The sequence below is a fragment of the Andrena cerasifolii genome, chromosome 2 (genome assembly GCF_050908995.1).
Source record: "Andrena cerasifolii isolate SP2316 chromosome 2, iyAndCera1_principal, whole genome shotgun sequence".
NCBI lineage: Eukaryota > Metazoa > Arthropoda > Insecta > Hymenoptera > Andrenidae > Andrena > Andrena cerasifolii.
Genome location: NC_135119.1, coordinates 9,849,074 through 9,862,093, shown reverse-complemented (window position 1 = coordinate 9,862,093; position 13,020 = coordinate 9,849,074). Strand labels below are relative to the sequence as shown.

The 13,020-nt window shown below is 42.0% G+C and overlaps 1 protein-coding gene across 1 annotated transcript in view; it reads left to right on the top strand.

The window, feature by feature from the left end:
• Nucleotides 1-2,964: 2,964 nt before the first annotated feature.
• Dyl (transmembrane protein dusky-like) overlaps nucleotides 2,965-13,020 on the top strand; it is a 39,873-nt gene continuing 29,817 nt past the window's right edge. The window contains exon 1 of the mRNA XM_076830640.1: nucleotides 2,965-3,175. The gene's annotated coding sequence lies outside the window, so the exon portion shown is untranslated. The remainder of the gene's footprint in view (nucleotides 3,176-13,020) is intronic.

The following is a 13,020-nucleotide window of genomic DNA, read 5'->3' as shown; positions in this document are numbered from 1 at the left end:
AATTGGCGCCTATCTCTGCGATCTTCGTGTTATCCAGCAATATAGACGAAAACTACGAAACTAAGGATAAAGTGTCTAAAAACTTACAGTAGCCACGAACGCTCCTGGTCGAAGACTTTCACTGCTATCTTGATCGTGCTCCACTCCCGGTATCCAAGGAGAGGAACGAGGAGGCGAGCTAGCACAGTGTCCAGGGCAGATGTCCAAAAATTACTTTCAATGAATCGCGATTGCAATAACACAATTAAAAAAAAAAACATGAAATTGCCATTCAAATTTTTCTGAAGCAAACATTTCTAACGACGTTCAAATGTGTAGAAATTCGTTGGCTTTCGCTCTTATCGTCAAGTAAATCACAGTAATGCATAGCATCAAACAGGATGCATATTAATGAGCGAGAGTAAGTGGCGAGAGAGCAAAAATTACATATAAGCACTCGTTTCGTCTAATCCCGATCTTAATAATAATTTCTTGTGCGTTGCATGAAATGTTTGCATATATTAAATAATTATATGGGGTTGGGAATACTTGAATGAAATTGATTGAGTTGGTACGACTTGAAACGATGCCGCATGAAAGTGTCGCGTGGATCATTTGCGATCTATGATACATATTTATCGTAAAGCTTTTACCAAATAAACAAGCATAGTTCATCGCACCAGACCTCCATTGCATACTGAAATAAATCAGGGGAACGAGGTGCTGAAACTACGCAAATGATTTAAGGGGTTATTCTACTTTGATCGAGCGAAAAGTTAAGCTATTTTTAAAGATTTTTTTCTTCGTAGATACAACATTTAACGCAACAAATCTTTTTGGTATTTATTAAGCTGCTATTACATTATACAAAAAAAAATTAGAAGAATTTTTTTAATTTGTTTTAAAACTTTAAACGCGAATATCTGAGAACAACATTTTTTCAACTGGTGCAGGTGATTGTAATAAAATTATTTGACCAATCAGTCTGAAATTTTCACACGTTATTCAGCACATCAGTGGGTATCGCAGGGACTCCGGAGAATTTTCTTGATTAACAATTTCATACCTTTTACAAAGAAAAATGATTGACAAATTCACCGTATTTCGACACTTAAACTTCAAGCCTCCGCCATTTCGTTATTTTTTTCACAGTCAAAATAATTCTGCTCCCAACGCTAACCACACTCATAATGACTACATCATACTTTGAATTTTTTGTTTTACATGCGTCGTTCCCCTGAAATCATCTGCACCAGCACTACATTGTATTTTCAAGGCGCTCAGATCAATGTGATATATATATTTAAAAAACAACTGTTAAAAATTTGAAACAGATTTTTTTATACTGTCAATAACTGTATTGGGACATGAAAATCGGGACGCTAGGTCAATCGCGCGAGGTTGGCTATATATTGGCACATTTACACGTACAAATATTCTTGTTTATTTTACGTTAAATACCAAAAAGATAAATTTTTCTTATGTACGTACTGACGAGAAACTTTCTGAATGAAATCTTTATGAATGAAAAAAAGTTCCATTTAAATCGTTAATTTTATACACAATATTCATTATACTTTGTCACTGTTCCCTTAAGGGGGGAGCCTGGTGTAACTAAATGAAAATCGAGGCATTTTTCGGGATTTTTTTTAAAAGAAAGTATTCGATAGATCTTTCTGAAACTTTCAGCATATTGTGTTAACAGGTTAAGGTATGTAACAAAAAAAAATTATTAAAAAAGTGCGGCAAATAACAAAGTTATGCCCAGTCCGTTGGCGACGCAATTATTGCACTGCGAGCAACGTAGCGTCTTTTGGTTTCATCTGAAACCAAAAATCGAACAATTTTCTTTTAGTTTATGAGTGTACGCACAGAATAAAGAAATTTGAAACTTGAAAGATGCAAAATGAACAAATGGCGGCCTCTTGAATAAAATGTTCACTGTTTCCAACGAAATTTTGCCTCAAATGTCTAAAAAAAAGTTATTTATCTAAACAATATCATTATACTAATAACTTAGTACTATGAAGAAAATGTTCACAAATATCCGTGCACGAGGCCAAGTGGATTGGTTGAATATTTTTTTAGTTACATTGCCCGCAAAGTATAAAACTGTCGTTTCGAGAAAAACACATTTCAAGTTTTGTGGTAGCCTGGCGCTCCGTAGCAAAATCGGCTATATCCGCTTTAATTTTTCGAATTTCGTTTTGCTGCTTTGGGAGCATATTGTCGTGATGTTCAACTATTGATTTATGCAAAAAAAAAAATCGATTTCTTCGATCCGCTACACCAGGCTCCCCCCTTAAACGGCTAGTTATTGGTACATTTGCCTTACCTGATCCAGGACGACACGCGCTCCTCTATCTTCAATCCCCTGCAGCCCCTTTCTTCTGCAACGCCTTGTACGTGGGGCGCGAAGCAGGATAAAGATCGGTGCCGTTCCTCCAGCAATTTTTCGGCGACCCTGAAACGCCCTGGGAACTTTCGCTGATATCCGGTCACTGCTAGGCTTCCGGTATTCGCAGCAGCCAGACCGCGACCGTGCGTCATTCTCCGACGAATGTCGTGATTCAACCTCGCTCCGTTTACGTCCCATTGTGGCTCTCTCGCCGATGATTAAGAAAATAGAAAGTCGAGCCCCACGATGCAGCCGCCGGCTAAAGTAAGCACACGCTGCCCGCGAATCCGGTTGCACGAAATCGATCGCGGACGCCAGCGTCGGGACGCTGGATCCTCACGGGGGCTGGTCGAACGAAAATTTTCCCGGGTGGAAAAAGCTCCGCGACGAGGGTCCTATCGTTTCTCGAGGATTTCGCGCGAGCTGCCCACGGAATCTGAATTTTTCCAGCAGGTGACGGTCTCGACAGACCTAGCGAGGGTTTTTGGTGAAAGCAGACGACCCCGAGAGGGGAGAGTATATAGGCTGCGTTTCGTTTCTGGCGGGCTCACAACGAACTCACACGGCAAGCCCGTCGCGGTGTCTTTTGCCCGTCACGTTTGTTAATTGGTCTCACGGTACACGGATTCCCTTTCGTTCATTCTCCGCAAGCCCTTCGCGAGGATCACGCCCGGTGTCGTCGAAACTGAAACGGACCAACGGCAACGAGACTTAGAAGCTGCGGGAAGAGAATCGCAAGTGCCAAGTGTGTGTGCAAATAGGATTATATCGAGCTACCCCGTACGACGGAGAATCAAGGTTTGTGGCTATGTTGTGCTCAGTGATACGGACTCACGTTTGCAACATGGTGGTGCATAATTTGTAGCTATTAATTCTGACCGTTTCAGACGGTCGTGCTTTTGGGATCTCCATTCTTTGTATACCCCGAAATGTACGTACACTGCTCGTTATAAATATTCAATCGTTTGTGCATCTCTGCATCGTTCGGTGACTTGTGTCTTCGTAAGACCGGCGCTCTGTCCGATTTGATCGCGGAATAGGGCAGGATTCCTACCGGGGGGATTTTCATGCAACTTTGTAAGTAGACAGAGAGGTAAACAGTGTTCTACCTACGCTGGATTTTTCGCTTACGTACTTAATTGTTCACGAGATACTTGACCATAGAGATGGTGTTTCACTTGCTACTTCGTTATATTGTGTAAATACTTACGACCCCAAACTTCGTTCAAGCGAGATGATATAGTCAAGTGGGTAGGGGTCGAAGTGTTTTGTGATCCAGGAAGACCCAGTTCAACAATCGTTTTACTAGCGTCTTACTTTGTCATTTTACTTCGTTTGAATTTGTGCAGAAGGTAGACGGAAAAGTACACTTTTAAATATACTGTTTCCTAGATAGCTTTATCAGACAATCTTCGTTATTGAATGTCTTGTAAACTTTTGAGCGTCTGCGCGAAACACCACGCATAGATCATATATTTTTGGCTCTCTATGCGCCTATAATGTTTCGTTAAATCAGTGCACAGTATATACTTGGTGCTTTTATTAACCTATTTGACTACAAAATTGTCTGGGTTATTAGTGATCAGTTAGCGACATCGGATTTTACTCAACTCGCCTGTAATCTTCGATGAAATTAGAGGTTCGCTGTTCTGTCCCGAATTACGGTTCAATTTGTTTTATATAAACGCGAGGTTTTTGGGAGAGGTGCTCCGAACGAAGCCGTGCCCTTCTCCGTTTCTTTCTTCTTTCCCCCCCACCTCGCGGCTTCTGAACGCGCGTCGAGAAGGCAAAAGGGTATGTGGGGTAGCGAGTCAGTGTGTCAGCGTTCTCACGTCTCTCTTCGAGGCGTCCTTCCTTCTCCGGGTCTATGCCGAGAATAAGGCCGCGTGTAGGCAGAGAAAGATCGTCGTACGGATGACGGAGAGAGAAGTGGTCTGTCGCTGGATGGCCGTTAGAGAAAGATAAAATCATTCTGAATCTCACGAGCATAGTTGAGGATTCGTACCTGATCTAGCTGCATGCCAGATCAGTTCTAGGATCGAGACAATCGACTTTTAAGCGAACGCGGCAATATTATTTTACGCAAGAATATTTGCTTTTGTTCTAGACCTGCTGTGACGGTAAATTTCAATTATTTGTTTATATAATCAGGTTTGGTGGACGCTGGTCGTCTAAATATGTTGATGAATGATTGCAACACAATTTTGGTAGTGCTATTTTTAACTCGTCGAGAAGTTTCTATGAGCAAGATTAGATGTTTTAATCAATGTATGGAAAGGAACCGTTTTTCCGCTGAACAGTATTAGTTTCGTTAAAAAATGGAAATCCAAATACTAAAAAGGAAGTTCGAATTTGACATCGCTAGATTCGCTTCTCTGCACTACCACGATCCATGCCGAATTTTTTACGACGATTTTTTTGAAAAGTATTTATTTAAAAAACCTATGTGTGAAGCTACAAATTATTTCTTACTACAGTCTTAAGTTCTTAATATACCCGTATCGGATATTACCTTCTTGGAAGTTCTCCACTTTTGCTGTATCAAGTTTGACAGATCTTTTTCCCAAACTCGTGGGGTACTGCTTTGAAAATAGTTAATGCCTGTTGGTCATCGAACTTCGTGCTGCTTAGTCGTTTCATAGCGTCTAGGACCATCGAAAGCATTCTGTCGTCAACGGACGTTTGTCCTTTTAGCAAACGAGACAAATACTCATGAAAGTTCCTGGGCGACCGTTCGCGTCCACGTGGGATCAATTTTCCGCAGCGCGACGTCGCCTTAATTTCCCGCTTTCTGCCCCGTCCTAGCAGGAAACCACGGAGAAACGAACCCTGGGCTCAGAAAAATTTCGAAATGCATCTTCACGAATACGCCTCGTCGAGAAAAAGTTCGCTCTTCTTTACTTTCTTTAACCCTTCCCTAACCCAGACCGTTCAACAAAATGTAGTACAGTAATTTCAAAATTATTGCTCGACCTTTCGCTATTACAGGGTTTAGTGATACGATTAGGTAACCTTAATTTAAACTTAGGTATGCTTGTGACGCATACTCGGCGTGCAAATGGTTAAAGATGAGAGATATGATACAGTAATACCTCTTCCTTCATTCCTAAGCCAGACCAAACCACACATCTCTCTTGCATGCTCCCGATTTCTCGTCCACATTGCAATAGCTAATCGGGATTGGCCTCAGCGACCTTTCGCCCCAAGGTGCAAACGTTAAAAAGAAGAAAGCGAGCCAAGTGACGTCCCACACAGGCCGTGAAGATCGCCCAATCCACTTTCCAGTTTCCCCTAAAATGTCATCGTACGATTAACTTTCCATCGATAAGTGGGCCAGTGTGACCATTTGCATGCCCGAGCCATCTTCCTTTATTTTTTACCTTCGCATCCTTTCCTGCACGTCACTTTCACAACAGGGGCAGAATTTCGCGCGACACCGCACCGTCCCATGGTGCGTTCCACATCGCGTCGTCTGGCATTCTTATGGGGTTTCGCCTGATGCTCGTGCAGCGCAACTATAACGGTACCTGGTTACGTCATGGCGCTCGCACCTGTCACGCCTCGACTGGACAAAGGGTTGCACCACCGGGCCCCCCCCCCCCCACCGCCGGATAATAATAACAAGGCGAGAAAAAAATACGAGGCTCGAGGAGGAAGCAGCGCCGCTGCTATCCGATATCTGATTTCCGTGACGAGGAAACTGGGGCTGCCGCCTTCTCGTTTCCTTGGCGCAGTGACGTATTCGGAGCGCTGCGACGCCCAGGGCGACTCACTGTCCCCAGACCTTGATTATTTCAGATTACGCCCGTCGCGAAAATCACATTTATCGACGTCGTCCACCGATACGCTCGTGCTCGCCACACGTGCACACGATTTCCGTGGATATCGGAGCCAACGAGTTTTCGAGAGGGCGCTGAAGGTGGTAGGAGTAACCGGTGGTACTTATTCTTTGCCCAACGAATGTGGAACGAATGTATTATACCTTGTGACAGCTGCTCGAAACCGAGGAGAAGCTCCATCGTAGTACGCGAATTGAACGTAGCGACGACACGCGCTCAGCAATGGCGGCGTGAAGACTTAAAGTTTGGGTTTCACGATCAGCACGCCTCGCCTCGGATCATGTTAATCTTCTTTTATGCTCTTCTTATGCATCCAAGCAATTTCATTCACAATGTGTTCCACCTGGACTCGCTACAACTTCGCGGCGTGGATTTTTCTCTAAAGCTGGGAATCCACTTGGAAACTAAGCTAAGCTATGCTATGCTATGCTATGCTATGCTATGCTATGCTATGCTAGGCTATGCTATGCTATGCTATGCTATGCTATGCTATGCTATGCTATGCTATGCTATGCTATGCTATGCTATGCTATGCTATGCTAGGCTATGCTATGCCATGCCATGCTAGGCTAGGCTATGCTAGGCTATGCTATGCTATGCTATGCTATGCTATGCTATGCTATGCTATGCTATGCTATGCTATGCTATGCTATGCTATGCTATGCTATGCTATGCTAGGCTATGCTATGCCATGCTATGCTAGGCTAGGCTATGCTAGGCTATGCTATGCTATGCTATGCTATGCTATACTATGCTATGCTAAGCTATGTTAGCCTATGCTGTGCTATGCTATGCTATGCTATACTATACTATGCTATGCTATGCTATGCTATGCTATGCTAGGGTATTCTAGGCTATGCTAGGCTAGGCTAGGCTAGGCTATTCTAGGCTATGCTAGGCTATGCTAGGCTATGCTAGGCTATGCTAGGCTATGCTAGGCTATGCTAGGCTATGCTAGGCTATGCTAGGCTATGCTAGGCTATGCTAGGCTAGGCTATGCTATGCTATGCTATGCTATGCTATGCTATGCTATGCTATGCTATGCTATGCTATGCTATGCTATGCTATGCTATGCTATGCTATGCTATGCTATGTTTTAGCTTAGCTTTTGGTGGATTGGCTTGGATTCCCGGCTTAAGATTCAAGATGAGCTTATTCGAGGCGTTAGTAGGAATGAGTATGGTGTTCTGAAGATGGTGCAAAGTAATCTGTAGGAAGTTATCGGGTATGGACTTTCTCTAAGCGACAAACCAAATGTGTGAACAGAGGTAAATTGAAAACTTTGAGCGGAGGAAGTAAGCTCCGCCTGATGGTGATGAAATGCAAGACGATTTAAAACGTTTCGACTTAAAGCTTAACACTCAGGAGATCCCAAAACGTTGTTCAAGAGCGTTATGTTTAGGAGTTTTGTGCAGGCTTGTAAAGTTTCTGAAGATTTGTATACGTTGGTAGTATTTAGTTTTAAATTTATTATGCATATTTTATTCAAAAAGGATATAGATTAAAAGACAACGTTGCCAATTAAATCTCGTTCTTACATTCTTTGTAAACGTTTTACATTTCTCTTCGCCTTTGGTTAATACGATTACAAACCAACAGCAAAACACCAACCATTCGAAACTCAACAATTTCAAGATTGTCAAGACTTACGAACCCGTTTCAGTTTGAAGACAGTCTCCAACTATTAAGCATCCCAAAACTCTTGAAGTCCCATTATTATATAATAATTGCACCGACGCGTATTGTTATTTGTAAATATTCCTTGCTATGTGAGACAATCGGAAGAGCTGACAAGGTTGAAGGAAGCGCACGAGGGTACGTGGTTTCGTGACATAATTGTGCAACGCGGTTTCTCTGACCAGCGATTATTCTTGGTCACATACCGATTAGCCTGGTCGCGTTTAATGCGCGGGCTTGTCAATCTGAGACGATCTCAAGGATGAAACTCCTTCGGTATACCCTTTCGGTATCCTTCGTGAACTCGATTCGGTTGGGTGCCATTTTCCTCGGCGTTGTTACGTGCGGAGACTACCTGTGTTTAGGTTAACCCTCTTGGCGAGTCTGGACTGCACACTAAGGTGGCCCTTATTTATACGTGCCGATTTTTTTTTGTATTTCTTTGCTCTTATCCCCTAGAACGGTGCCATTTGATAAAAAAAGTAACATGATCTGGTTCTATTCCCATTCGAGCACTTTCCAAACCATACAGTACCTACCTACACATAATTTACCGTTAGGCACTGGGTACTCATTTTCATCCCCTAAAGTCTGAAGGTGGAGCATAACTCAACTTCCGCCACAAAATCACACTCCACCATTTGTAAAGCCCTATGAATAACCTGAATATACCTTGGATTTTGTATCTTCAAGTCCTTCATTTGAAAGCCAAATCAACCTTTGATTTCAAGTTCAGTAGTAAGCCCACAGCGATGCGCTTTAACCTCTCGAGGTGTATGAAGCTAAAAACGTTACGAGGCCAAATTAACATTCCCAGTGGCTCCCGGTGTTAACCAGGCACCGGTTGGTCTCCGCAAATATCAAATTCTATAAAGCAACTTTGCAGCCGCCCTTCTCGGCCGCAGCCCTCGGCTCGTAACAGCGTCTACTGTGCGCGTCGTATTTGGGGCGTGAGACGTAAACGACACATTCTCGACACGCACGCGTTCTTCCGCCATTTCTCTAGATTCTAGATAAAGGGGCGCGAATGGCCGCCGCGGTAATTGGAGAAATGCTGCTCGCAAAAAAAACGTGGTCCCAAGGAGCGGAAGAGAAGTCGATTCATTGTAGTCGAAAGGTCGACTTCCCGAGCTTTTTATCGGCGGCTGAACTCTTGGGTCGTTTACGTATTTGTCCGTGGAATAATTCAGAGTTTTTATCGGAAGTTGCAGAGGAACAGGAAGTTCGTGTGATTCTTGCCTCGCCTGGTGGTAGCACTGTTCAAGTAACTGATAGAAACAGTCACTGCGGCATGATGCAGTTTGATTATTTTTATTGTTTATTACAAGGTACTTTTTCCTAGAAGAATGATTTTATTTAATTCTCAGGACCGATATTTGGATGTGGAGAAATTCTATTTGCAACCAGATCTTTTGATGTTCACAAATTTTATTGTTCACACGTTCAGGTGTTCACATCTTTGAACACTTTGAAGTACTGCTGTCTTGCCTGCTTCGTTAAAATTAAAGTAACGCTTTTGTTGGAGAAATGAACAATTTGGTAGCAGTTTTCTTTTCTTTATTCAAACTGCCGCTTTATTTGAGGCCATTTTTTTAAAGAGAATCTTCCCTTAGAAGTGATAAAAATTGTAATTAATGTTGTAACTAGTTACGTCATGTTCTTAGAAGGGGAGTTAACAGTAGCGTACAGTTATGTTTTTCAGGAAAAGTGTATCAGAGTTAACAAAACAGTTGCTTCACTTACATACCCCTTCTGTTCATCCTCAAATTCATTTCTCATTTAAAAAATATTCATTCGTTCATTTAATACAGAAAAGGAATGTCTGAAAGCCGAAATGCAAAGGGAGTAGAACAAAGTTGTTCCAAGTCAAAATATTTCACGTCCCTATGAGGCGAATATTATTAAAATCGTTCTAAAATAAGATAAGATAGTCTATGTTAATTTTATCAATTTGAAGATAGCGATCGAAATAACTGGAGACCCACTTCCTCGCGTTAAGTAACATGTGACCAAGCAAAAATGCTAACGGAAAATGGGTTAAGATTTCAATACGTGCCTGCGTATGTAAATTTAAAATACACAGAAGCTATTCGATGCTGAGGTGGTCATCTCTTTCGAGCACATGACTAACCAGACAAAGATTTGGGTATTCGGAACAAAATTCTAGGGTACCATCCTCCTAGATTTACGATTTTCGATCAGTTACCGCCGCGCCAAATGGGGAGACTGATTTTTGGGGCCGCTTTCTCCTAATAGCCCGCCTTTCTACCGAATCCTATTTCAGGTCTACATCTGGCATTTCAGCTGGAGTGTGTGTTGTGCCCCTTCTACACTTGTATCGCATCATCTTTGTACAAATTGCTTCTGCTTGATTATACAACATATATGCAAATATTTACATCCACTGTTTGGAAAACAGTGGAGTGATTCGTAGAAATTTGAAAAAAAAAAATTTTTCGTACCTACTTTCTTCGTGAAGTGGGGACGCTTAATGCCTACCTCGTTTCAGCTGTTTTATGCATTTCAAAGTCGGGGAGCCACTTAACGTCGTGTTCGCGTGCATTTGGTCCAATTAGTTTTTATGGTAGTGTATTTTCGTGAACGTGTTGTATTGGATTGTTAGAACATTTTTCTTAACTTAATTAAACGGGAAAATATTTCTCAGTTGATGGATCATTCGTGTCAGAACACTTACATTTCCAGCGATAGAAATGAGAATGTTGTTATTCGTGCTTCTTGAAGTTATATTTATTTTTTTACTTCGTGGTACGAGATGTTACAAAATTCCTGAGTTTGAACATCGTCCAGGATTACTACACACATATATGAATAACTAAAGTCGAAATCTGTTTTAGATATTAGCTAATCATAGGTAGTTTCGGAAATATAATTTTCGTTTTATTTTGTTGTTTTAGACATTTAACGCATACGTAATTAATTCAATTGTTTTATTAAGATACTGGGCTGATTCAATGAGAATTGTATATTTTGTACCTTTACTTCGAGATTTGAACATTTTTGCAGCTAATTCTTAAATGTTCTTAATTGCTTAAATGGTATTAAAAAAAGTTCCTTAATTAAATAACAATTCTGCATTAAAGTTCTTAACTAAATATAAATATCAACAGAGCACTACCTCCTCATTTGAATTTGCTGATTCAATGAGAATTCTAAAACTCTATGCACTTACCAACTCAATTAAAATCTCGCAATTTAGACATTTAAAATCGTACAATTACCAGTCGTTTGAACGGCAAAATTACAAAAACAGTTCCTCTCATTCGCGTTTCATTGTCCTATTCGTGCCCATAAAACTGCACCCTGGCCGTCCTGCGATGCTTGATTGGACTTTTTAATCAGGGAGCCCCAAGCAAAAGAGACGATGCAATTTGTTGATCGAGTTTGTCCCGAATCAAAAGCTACGCTGCGGTGTGTGCTGCAGAAATTTTGTCACCCGAGCCAATTCGAATAGTCTCGCTGATAAAGGGCAATATTTGTCAAAGATTCGAGCGGGATACGCTAGCCAGTGAGCCGGGGAGATGAGACGGTTGGAAGAGCCAGGCGCTGGCCCGCGATGACTGGCTGAAAGCTGTTCATAGATTTTCCACCTATCCTCTGAGACCATCGGCGATGTTCGACGCGTGAAACGTCTTAGGTCGCGGAATTTCGGCGAATATAGGGGACCTTTGTATGGCTCCTGGCTCGGGGCGCAGATGAAAAGAGAACGTGATGAGAAAGAAGCAGGAAATGCAATCGAACCGAAAAGAAGTCGATGAACGGAAAGAGAGTAGCGTGTCTGTTCTTTTGGTGCGCAAGTAAAAATGTATCAGAAAGGCAACCCATGTCTGGCGAGAAACTTTGAAATGATGGCCTTTCAAGGTCAGCGTATCTACATATGACATTCGCGTAAATTGTTGGGAAATAAATTCACTAAAATATTATATTGATTTACGTTTGAAGAAAAATAATATTGTTCAGATTACAGTTTATTGTGATTACAGTGGTTTGGGTTATGGGTATAGTTATTGGTAATGAATAAAGAAGGGTGGATCGATTAGTATTATTAAGGGGGATTCTTGTCTAATAGCCCCGAAAGTAATTGATATTTAAGATTTTTTTTAAAAATAACTGTTGGTCGTATTGGATTAAACTCACTTGGGATGTAAGGAGGCATCTTTAAACTTGCAGATTTTTTTTTTAAATTTTTAAAAATGTCAAGTAAACTACCTCTTCATTTTCCCGAAAAATGGGCCCCTCAACGTTTGCCACCTGGGCCTTTTTTCGTAAATCCGCCACTGGGTTTGGCACTTATGTACTGATACCAGTGGCGGATTTAACAGGGCGGCCTATGAGCAGTTGCCACCTGGGCCCCTACTCAGAAGGCCCCACCAGGGCCCCATCCTTAAAAAGAAATTATGATTTTATACAAACTATATTCTTTTTCTGTATTATTACACTGAGCCCGTTTTCGGTAAACTACCGCTTTAGTTTCCCGAAAAATGGGCCCAGCTCAGAAGGCCCCCCCAAGGGCCCTGTTTTAAAAAATGAATTATGATTATATCCAAGCACTTTTATTTCTATATTTTCCTGTACATTTACCCCCTTTTAGTAAACTACCTCTTCATTTTCCCGAAAAAATGGGCCCCTCAACGTTTGCCACCTGGGCCTTTTTTCTGAAATGCGCCACTGCTAAACTGTTTTCGCTTAACCAATAACCTACTTAGCCGGTAAACCTTTTCCTAAGGCCCACAGTAGACAGACAACGAAGGAGAAGCATTCACTTGCACTTTCACGTATTATCTACCTACCGTTCGACGTTATCCCTGCGCCCGGCGACAGTCATAAGCCACTTCCGGATGGACGAGTTAACGCCATGCGGGCGAGGAATCTGGGCCAGCCCGCTGGTTGGCTTTTCTAGTCCCGTTCTTATCGGTCGCGGTGTTACGCAAATCCAGGTTGGCGATGCGATTTCGAGGATCGAAAAGGAAAGTAGGAGCACGACGCGTTAAGGGCGACGGTTTTATTGCATATTTCGTTGGATGAGTAGGGCTGCGAGGGTAGGGGGTGGGGGCTTGGAAGGCTCGGCTGAAGATTGCTACTAATTTTAGATTTAATTTGTTTTATGTT